Genomic DNA, 11314 nt, shown 5'->3' with positions numbered 1-11314 from the left:
AAGCTCACAGTCTAGTAGAGTTACAACTCTGTCGATCTGTATTTATTGACTTTATTGTTCCTTCTAAGTTGTGCTAGTCACTTAGTGTGGTGATTTGAAGAAATTACTCCTGGTTTGGACCTGGAAGAGCAGTTTCGAGGCATTCATGCACTGATGCACATGAAAGAGGGATTATTGCAAAACAGAATAAGAATATAATAAATGTGATTGATTATGCACAAAATGCTGTAGGATTTGAGAGAAGGGGGTGGTCACTGTGGCCAGGAGAAAAGTCAGAGAAGCTTTCACAGAGATAGGATTGGGTCCCATAATTGAGTTTGGGAAATCCCAGACTGGGAAGCTGGGAGGACTAATGGAAAGGAATTTTTAAGTAGGGGTCTGTATAAGAGAAAGAAAGGCACAACTCAGTTGAGGGAAGTTTTGAGAAACCAAATTCTTCTTACTTTCCAATGCCCAAAATTGATAGATCATTTTGGAGCTCAAATATCTAAGAGAAAATGTGTCAGAATTTAAGGGGCTTTTTAAAGGTACTATAGGAGAAGAGACCAATTAGATGGGAAGGAAACATTTCATCATCAACCAGTCACCTATACAAATTCTTATTTCAATTCTGTGACTATCTCATCCCCAATATCTTGACCCTAATGAATGAATTCAGGGGTGGGAAAAGGATCCTGGAAAGAAGAGAAGTCCATCTTGGTATAGAGAGTGAATCTCAATGGAGAAAAATCTTCTCAGTTGAAACTGCCTCCTGAAACATTACCACTATGTTGTCTATAATGCATGAGGAAACAAAGGCCCAGAGAGGCTAAGCAACTTCAGTTTAATTCTTCAATGAGCTCAGTGTGTGAAAGGCATTTTGGTTCTTTGCTTTCTCCCCCTGAGCCTCCAACCCCACCCTGTAAGCTGGTGAGAAGCAGGTCCCACAAAATGAAGGCCAATAGGCCTAGTACTTCTTGGAGGGGTGGCTTCTGAGTAACTTCATCAAATTAGTAATGTAAATGGAGTTTCAAATGGCACTTTGTCTGCATTTACAGACGGATTGCCCCAGGATAAGAGATGTAATTCTCTGAAATGAAGAAAATTAAATCATTACCCTCTTCACCCGGCCTCTTTGCTGCTGGAAAGTTAGTTTCACATTTAATGAAGATGGGCTGGTGTCTTCCTAATGAGACTGAGAGAGCTGATGTAATTGAAAACTTAACAGAGAAAAAAAATCATTACAAGTTTTTTTTGGGGAGGAATTAATTTGTTTGGTATATTTGTGTTATTAATGACAGAGGAGGGTAAAGGGAAACTGGAGCTCTCTAGGGCCCAGGGCCAGAATTTCTAAGGGGGCTAAAGAGCCAAATCATAGGCACTCTCCTTCCCCAGGATCCCACACCACCCTAGAAGAATTGGCTCTGTGGGTTAATGGACTTTGGCAGTCTTTGGAGAGAGTATTAAGCATTCATAGGAAACCTTTAAAAATAATCAGAGGTCCCCCTGGGGAATTTCATTGAGTTCTAAGCACCTGAAGAAAGTTTGAAGTTCCTCCTTAGAAACTCTTCCTACCCACCAGCCAGTTAAGAGAAAAATCAAGACTCATTCAAGGAAGTTGAGGCAGCAATTACACTCAGAAGAAATTTTCCACTGGTAATTCATGGCTTTTGGTTGGAGAAGTGGCCAAAAGGGTAGAAGGAGGAAATACTGTGCCAAATGGATGTAAGTCACCTCAAATTCACATTTTCCTACCTGACCATTATACCAAAGCAGTATTTATACCATCTGAGGGTCAGTTTTCTCAACACAGTTAATGTTTAGAGAAGTTTGGGGGGGGTCACTCTCCCAGATGAGACCTTAACAGCCATCAGTTTGCCCAAAGGTCAAGCTAGGACCTTCTTAAATATTACTTCCATAAAATATAGGAGAGAAATATCCTCTTTCAGCACCCCATTACTTTATTCTAGGCAGTGTGTTTCACAAATGATCCCCAAATCTATACTATTAATAAGCAAGATCTTTTCACAGTTCACTGGATATTTTTTTTCAGGCTATGATAATCTACACCAATCCTCTACAGTTATCCCTGCATTCTCTCATTGAGCCAAACTCAATCACCATCATCAGCCATGAATTTTCTTCTCCCTAAGTCCAATTTTTCTCTCTCCTGACATGAAATTCAAATCATACCCCCTTCATCCTGTAGGGCTGATTTTTCAGTTTTTGTCTTTCCCTTCACATCTAAAGAAGCAACCTGACATCCAAAAGGAGTACATGATTGTTTCAGAACAGTATTTGCTGGAGGGATGAAAACCAAATTCTGTGGCTCACTCTAGAACCTGTGAGTGAGAACCTAGTGAGAAGTTGGCTGGGGCTTGTAGGACTGAAATGGACAGTGTTAGATTTAATTGTAGTTGGACTCTGAATATATAATAGCTGGTCACCAGGGATTTAATTTCTAAATCCCGAAATGAATTACTAAAGTAAAATGAATTTATGGGAGTTTTATTCATAATAGAAGGAGGATATTAAGGAATGAGAGAGAGAGGAAACTCAGCTTCCTCTGAGCCAGGTAGAAATACTAAGGCACTAATCAGGGAAAAGAGTCTAAAGATGATGGGCCTTTCCTGGAGGCTTTGCGCCTCCAGAAAGGTGGGGTCACTTAGTCAGCCTTTCACTCACTAACAGTGACCATCTAAATGTAAAGAAGTCTGGTTGTCTGTCTTCCAGTTGCTCCTCAGAGTCAGAGAGCTCTTTGATCTTCTTGAATCAAATATCTTCTGGTCTCTGGTCCTCTTTTTTAAAGATCTTTTCCCCTTGTGTCACCTCCCCTAAATTTCAGTTCTACCAATCACAGCAGACACTTTTCTCCAGGACTGCCCACTCTTTAGTTCACACCTTCTTTGGTTAGATTATATCTTTTTGGGTTACTTAACACCTTTTTTGGTTAGTTCACCTTTTATAGTTACTTAACACCTTTTGTAGTTAAAATGGGTAGATCTACTTAAAATACTGAGTTATCTATCACCTTTTGGATTAAAATCTAAAAATATATTGTGGATTATAATTCAATCTTCCCAATAAAGGAAGAGCTAAGTACCTTCATTGTTACAATCAGGAGATAGCTAAATCCAATCTTCACAACAGTTACCTTCATTTCTATGTTCTGTAATATGGTTACAGAGTAATGCCTAAACCTGGCTACTGACTGGTCTTTCACTGCAGTCCCAGATTGAGCCTATTCCAGCCACCAATTGATTAATGATATTAGCCACAGACTGAGCTGCCAACATCAATTGCTATTGGTCACTGAAAAAAATGCTGTGGATATGCCACCCATCATACTTCAGGGACAGAAACTGGAGTGGCATTGTTGTTGATTCAATAGCATCTTTGTAAAAGGAGAATATCACATTATGAATATAGTACTACACACATCACTAAGCACTCCCTGAAAATCAAGTATATGTCATAGTCTATTCCTCCCGTGTTTCCTTCCTATTTGTGCTAAATTATGAGATCAAAGATTTAGAGTTGGAAAGGATGTTATAGGCCATGTAATCTAACCTCCTTATTTTTATAGAATTTGAATCTGAGGCAAAGAGATATTGATTAAATCTACATGCAACATTTGGGGGATGAATGAAAAAATGAAGCTCATTGTTTGGGATGTTGGTCTATATAATGCCACATGATCCAGATGCTTCCAAATATCCAGGCATGACTGAGCAATTTTGGAACATCTGGATGGATGTTGTGTTGGACAAATATCCAGGTAATTAACTGAATTTTTCACTCATCATCCAGATGTTTCAGTGTTAGGAAGACATAACCTTCATGTCTCTGTGCACCAAGGGCTTAATCTGACCATATTTAACTAATGTTCCTCAAATGTTACATAGAGAATAGAAGGAACTATCCAGGGAGAAATGGCACCTAAGCATGAAAAAAAATGTTGCGTGTTTGTCCTAGGAACACTGAAGACCCTTAAGAGTGGGCCAGCAAATTCTTTGTCCAGGTAGATTGTAGAGTGGTTGCCTGGCGCTGTGGTACTACTCACAGTAGGTGTTCAATAATATACATCGATTGACTAACTGCCTAGTTGAAAGAACATTTTGGCAAAGAATTACATTGAAAAATAAATATGTATGTGTGTACACACGTGAATGTGTGCATGTGTGTGTGTGTATACAATAGCTGAAAAACTAAATGGTCCAGGTTGAATGTCCTCTTCCAGAGCTGGGTTTGCTTATGATCTTGATGTGAGCTGAGCTGAGGTGCTCACCATCTGTAATATGAGCAGCTAGATCTTTGCAACTGCCTAAACTTCTCTTCCCTGAAGGACTTGGCAAAAATTTGGAGCAATTTTCCGGTTTGCCTCAAATCTGGCACCATTTTTCGTATGAAACCAAAAAATGGTTTCCCGAAGCAAATAGCAACGTGTCTGCCTCAGTGGCCAAATTGCTCCAGAGTGGCTCCAAAGCCGCCACTTTTGCTGAGCAATATTTTGCCAAGTGCAAATTTGAGAAATTAATGATTTTCCCACTTCCAAGATTCCAAACTTGCAGCGAGGCATCAAGATTGCTCTTCTTCTTCCCTTATTTCCAAAAACACTTTACATTCGCAAAGGGCGTCATCACCAGTTACTGCTGATTCTCACAAACATGAAATGTTGTGTTTGTCAGTGAGCTTATGGGGAGGAGGAGGGAGTCGCCTTTAAAAGTTGACATTTATCTTGTCTCAATATTTTCTTATTCTTCAGAAAAAAATTTTTCCACAAATTAAACTCACTGCAATAAGATAAATCATTCCAATTTTAAGGAAAGTGTACAATGTACCACTCCCTCAAATGCTCCCTAATTTTTCACAGATTTAACTATTCTTTTTAATTTCTTTGGAAATTTTTAACAGGACCTCTTCTGGATTTTCAAAGGCCTCAGATATTTATGAGCTATGTGACTGAGCAAATCTTACCTTTTCTCAGGCTCAGGTCTTTTGTGTATAAAATGGGGATGTTAATAGATATTAAATACATTTTAATAATATTAAAATGGGATAATAATAAAGATTAAATGAAATGATATATGCAAAGCTCTTTGCAAACCTTAAAACACTATATGAATGTTAGTTAGCATTATTGTTGTCATTGTTGTTGCTATTATCATAAATGCATTATGATGTGTTAGGGAGAACTCTTGACTATGAGACAGGAAAAATGGTTCCTAGTCCCTGTTCTGTCATTAACCTAATGTGTGGATAAGGAATATTTGAGCATTGGCCAATCATGGGGTTGGCCAAAGACCTCTTTTGGCTCTATAAATGGAGATCTAGAGAAAGCACAAGGAAAGATGTCCTATAGCTGTCTAAAAGGAGAGTGTAGTGGATTCCCCAACTTTGGAATTCATGAAGTAGAAGCCTAAAGAAGAATTCTCTAGTGGATATTCTTGTTCAGACAGGGATTGGAATAGTCTGTCCCTAAGGTTTCTTCCATCTCTGGGATTCTAAGATTTTGTGACAACTCGAATATTTATTCAATCCCTCTCGCTCAGGTCTTTGTCTCACAGTTTCTACAACTTGAACTCTGTTGCTCATCAGCTCTCAAGCCTAAGCATTAACAATATACTTGAATGACTGCAACTTTAGGAATCGTTCTGTAACTGAGTGGTTTGATCTCAGACAAGCTTGTGCGCCCAACACAAGGGAAGGAATGACCTCACAGTGAAAGCGCCACATATCGTCGGCTGATCAGTGGGGGTGGGGGGAAAGAAAAAGAACCCCTCTTTTTCTCTCACTGATACCTCCCAATCGCTTTCCACATGGAAAAAAAAAAAAGCTACTCTGTCCAAGGTAAAGCACTGCCTTGCTTGTTCCCTTTCTGTAGTATATCCTCCCTTCCTCCTCTTTCTCTCTACAGTTCCTTTATTTAGTGCCGTCACAAAACAATATGGTTCCTTTCATTGTCTTCTATTAAGACTTGGGGGGGGGGGGATTATTACTGTTTCAGTGTGTGACATCATAATAGGCTGCTGTCCCAGGAAACAAAAGTCTTCGGGAGATGGTGAAGAGACAAGTCCTATTTATGTCGTCACCAAAAAGACAGTAGTAGAAATAAAGGGGGGAGGGGAGGGGGAAGATGAGAATAAACATCTGTATATTGAGAATAACAATAACATTTGTTCTGCCTTTTATTTCCGAAGCCTGCTTAAATTATGCCTTGTATAGCACAGAAAGGGATTTTTTTCCTCCTCTGTGTGCGCAGATGGATTAATAAGAAAGGAAAAAAAAAAGCCAAACCATTGAAATGCAAAGTTAGGGCTCCCCCCCATACTCACAGAGAAGGGTGGAAGAATCATCAAATAGAAGCAAAAGAAGATGCACTGCTGTATGAGCTGATTTTTTTCCCCTGATCCTCTCCAGATTTGTCCTTCATACAACGGAAGGCAAAATCTTGGTTTGGTGTCAATGTAGCAACATGTACAAGACTTGAGACCTTCCAAGAGAAATGGTTTAACTGGGAGCATTAACCCTTTAGCCACCAAAACACCAAAGAGTCGTCACTTTGATGTGCCAGAAGAATTAAAAAGGGAAAGGTTGAACAAGGGGAGTAAGCCATGAATTGAAAGTCCTGATCTGGGCATCTCTCATTTTCTTCCACTCTCTCTTCCCTCCCTTTCTCGCCTAAAAAAAAAAAAAGGGAAAAAAAAGCCTGCCTCATGCAGCTCCTGGTTCTTAAAGGTTGAACATTCAACCCCGTCAGCTGAATTGCATTATACTTCAACATCATTAGCCTGACAGGTATAAAAATAAATCAAAGAATTAACATTCGGTGCTCCTTATACAGCTGCCTGTTACAAGAAACAACGCTGGTGCTCCCTGACCCCCAGCTGCCTTCTACCCCATTATAATCAGCCACCCCATTACAGCAGGCTCTCTCCAGTGCTCAGCAGAGCTGGTGTTATAATGAGGGTGGCGGGTGCCCAATTAATAATGCCAAATCGTGTGCATGTTTACATTCTGATTCATCCCTCATAGTATTCCGCTTCTAAGTAGCATGTAGGGTTAATATATATAGAGTGTATATATATAGATATATACTCTATATATGTATAATATTTTATATATGTAAGCAATACAAATATTAATAACAATTTTGTTTGTAAGTATTTTTAAAGCCAGAGTCGAGTTTTGATACAATCCTTCCAGTTTAATGCTTAGCCTGGAGAGAGGGGATGCATACATTTTCATTTTAACTCTTTCTCTTCTCAGTGTCCAGGGATTGCTTTTCTGCTGAATAAGGTATATTCCTAGTCAACATCTGAAATTAAGTTTGACATTGTAGAAGGATTTTCTCTAATTAAAAACAAAGAGCAAATACCGGCAAGGAATAATGCATTGTTCATCATGTGACTGATTGAACCAGTGGAATTAGGAATTAATGACGAGATTAAAGCCACCATTTTAATTCTGCAGACAAAGCTGGTTATCTACACAGCCATCCTAAGCAGGTGGCCAGATTGCTAGGTCCTGGGGTGGACACAATGCCCAGTATCATGCAAAGTGGACTGGGAGGTAATTACTGGCCAATGACCCCTGTCACTCTTATTCACTTGCTAATTGGCATGCAAGTCTAGGTCCTACTCAGTTTAAAGATGCAGCATGATATTTAAAACCTAATTTATTCTCTTTATTAAAAATGGTATCAACCAATATTTCATTCTTCCTCTTGGTGAAGATTGACTGTTTATGACCCTGTATGTTACTTGGGGCATAACCATTATTCACTCAGACTCTGGGCTGGGACATTCTGAGAGCTCATATATTAAAAGGTTTGTCTGTTATTCCTCATAAAGCCAATGTAATGTTCATTGGTTTGTCAGCTGGGCACTAATCATTTCTCCAGAAAGACTGAGAATGTTTTATAAAGTTTGTCAGCCAGAGGTGGGCAGCTATTACAACTCTATTATGAACATGCATTATACCGGTCACTAAATATAGGGGAAATTTGCAAAGAGAGCCTGTTACCAAAAATCTCATTTACATGGACATAAAGACAAACCCAGATGTGTCCTTTAGTCATTGTTGGTGGGACAAAAGACTCTGGCATATGGAGCTAGGGACATGACTATTCTTTGGGACATGAGCTATGTGATGTTCCATTGTATGGCTAGTCACATTTCCTCTCTGGATCTTAGTTTCTTCATGTGCAAAATGAGGTAGTTGGATTAGATGACCTTAAGATCCTTTCCAGCTTTACATCTATGATCCTATCTATGTAGATATGGCTCCAGAGATAGATGGGTAGTTCCATTCTTTGAGAACTAGACTACTTACATTCAGAGAAGCTTATCATCAAGTTGACCACAAATAGAAGAATGCTTCCACCAGGTCTTTTACTCTAAGATTGTAGGGGGACTGTGATCTGTCTCATTGGAGGAAGGGCATACCCAGATATACCATGAATCCTTACAGTATTTTAATATTTTTAAAGACTGAGCCTGAGGATGTTTGTCTATCTCTACAGAGGCTTTGTCTTACTCATCTTTGGATCTATCTCTTCCTTCAGCATTTACTTGGAGAACTTGACATTGTAAAAATAATAAACGTGTTTGAATTTTTAAAAAATATTGTTAAGACGAGTGATTTTCTGGATGGATCTCCAAAACAAGGTTTCACAAGAAGTTAGCATGGAAGAGTTCTGGACTTCAAATCAGGAAGACCTGATTTTGCCAACCAACCAAGATATTAGCTGTATAAACCTGGACAAACCATGTGATCTTTCTGAGATTCTAGGTCCATATATATCAAATGAAGATAATAAGGGGGAAAGTAGTAAGCATTTATTAAACATCTATTAGGTATCAGGCATTATGATTAGTGTACTTCAAATGTTATCTCATTGATCCTCACAACCCTGGGAGGAAAGTGCTATTAGAATTCCAATTTTACATAAAGTGACTGAAGCAAAAAGAGGTTAAGTTCCTTACCTTGAGTAACACAGTAAGACTGGATTTGAACTCAGGTCTTCCTAACTCCAGACCAAGAGTTGTGCCACCTACCTTCCTCAAAGGGTTATGATAAGGATCAAATGAAAATGCCCACAAAGCACCTTGTAAATATTTGAATGCTATGGAAATATTGCTATTTTTACAGGATGATGCAGTACTATGGAAAGAATACTACATTTAGATTCAAAAGACCTGAGTGCTAATCATGGCTCTGTTCCTTACTTTTGGTGTGGCTTTGGGCAAATCACAACTTCTCTTAGTTTCCTTATGTACAATATGAGGATGGGAGAAATGATGGTGGATTAGATTGGTTCTTTCCAATTCTTGAGCTATGCTCCTATTTCAAACAAAAATGACCTGTTATCATCAGGATGTGCCTTTCAGTGGACTATGCCAAACCATTCATACTTTCCTATGTGCCCCTCTTTGTCACCATAATCGTCTACTTTCAATGAGGTTGGGTCAAGGTTAGAAGTAAACCCATGGTCAAAATAAGAGGCAAGGTTCTCAGATGTAGCTTTCTAGTAATCTGTACTTGGTGGTCCTGTGAGATTTGCCTATGACTTGGATAAAAGCTTAAATAGCAAGCTCATCCAATTTGCAGATGGCACAAAGCTTGGAAAGATTGTTAACACAGTAGATAAGAGAGTTGGGACACAGAAGTATCTTGAAAGACCAGAGCACAGGTTTTTTTATTAGGGTCCACAAACTTGTTTTGTAAAACATTTTGATCAGCATATTTAAGTATAACTGGTTTCCTTTGTCACCTTAAGCATTTTTTTTTACATTTAAAAATATTATTCTAAAAAGGACTCCATAGGCCAACAGTTCCATGATGCATACAAAATCAAAACATGACACAGAAACAAATAAGCAAACAAAAAAACAAAAAAACCCAGACTAGAACAATGGCCTGAATCTGATAAGACAAAATCCAGTATGGGCAAATGTAAAGTCTTATTGTATACAAAATAATCAACCCCACAAAAATAAGGCATGGTTAGACAGCAGAAGTTCTGAAAAAATATTGGAGAGTTTTAATGAACCAAAAGCTCAATATGATCCATCAGGGTGATTCGGCTGCTCATAATAACTGATGCAGTGATCTGAATTGGGAAAAGAGCATCTACCCTGATGAAAGAAAGACTTGGATTCTTTCAGTATTAATGTATTGTTACCCACAAATAATGCTCTACCATGCACCATCCATAGAACTATGAATTCTCTACCACCTGTTGATATATATGAATTGACACTCGGATCTCCGTTATATAAAGCACCTACATTGGACATTATCTAAATGATCCCCATCCCCTTTCCTCTAGATTTAGGTCTAAGGCAAATGCTTCAGTGTGAACAAAACAAGCAAAGGGTAAAAAAAAGTTTCCAGGTCAACACATCAGACTAATCTGGAACTGGAACATGGTTGTCCTCCCTTTGTTCCTGGAGGGGGAAAAGGCTTAAGGATGGAGAGGAGCAGAGTCCTAATTGCATAATTGCTTAGGACCATGGTGTCATGCAACTAGAGCTGGCAGGACCCTTGAGATTATTTCATCCAATCCCCTCATTTTATGATGGAGGAAACTGAGGCCCAAAGAAATGAAGTAGCTTATCCAAAGTCCCATGGGTAGTGTCAGAAGAGAGAATGCATTGATTAAAGTTCTGAAGTCTTTCAAAGTTGTTTGCCTTTACAATATTTTTGTTTGCATTTAAACTGGCCTCCTGGTTCTGCTAAATTCACTGCATCAGTTCATACAAATGTTCCCAGCTTTCTCTGAAACCTTTACATTTCTTATAGCACAAGGATATTGTATTATCTTCACATTCCATAATTTGTTTAACTATTTCCCAGCTAAATGGACATCCCCTTAATTTCCAGTTCTTTGCCACTACAATAAGAGCTACTATAAATCTTTTTTTTCTTCTATAGGTCTTTTTTCCTTATTTTTATCTCTTTGTGTATATATATATATATATATATATATATACTTTATAATGGTATCATTGACTCAAAGGTATGCACAATTTAGTAGCTTTCGTGGCATAGTTATAAATTGTTTTCCAGAATGGCTAGACCAATAAAGGTAGGGAAAAGAGAGGTGATAGGAGGGAGAGAAAACAAATTGGAAAAGAAATTAATTCTTTACAAAGAGGGATTTAAAATTATATCTTGTGACTCCAAACCGTACCACAGTTGTTGACAAATTGACAACATCCTGAACCTTACATCCAGTGACCCTCTCTTCCCTCCTCCCAATAAAATCATCTTTCACAAATGGCCATATCCTTAGACTAGGTACTATCCCAGCTTTCTCTTCCTAAAAGCA

The sequence above is a fragment of the Monodelphis domestica genome, chromosome 1 (genome assembly GCF_027887165.1).
Source record: "Monodelphis domestica isolate mMonDom1 chromosome 1, mMonDom1.pri, whole genome shotgun sequence".
Classification (NCBI taxonomy): domain Eukaryota; kingdom Metazoa; phylum Chordata; class Mammalia; order Didelphimorphia; family Didelphidae; genus Monodelphis; species Monodelphis domestica.
This window is presented reverse-complemented; position numbering follows the sequence as displayed.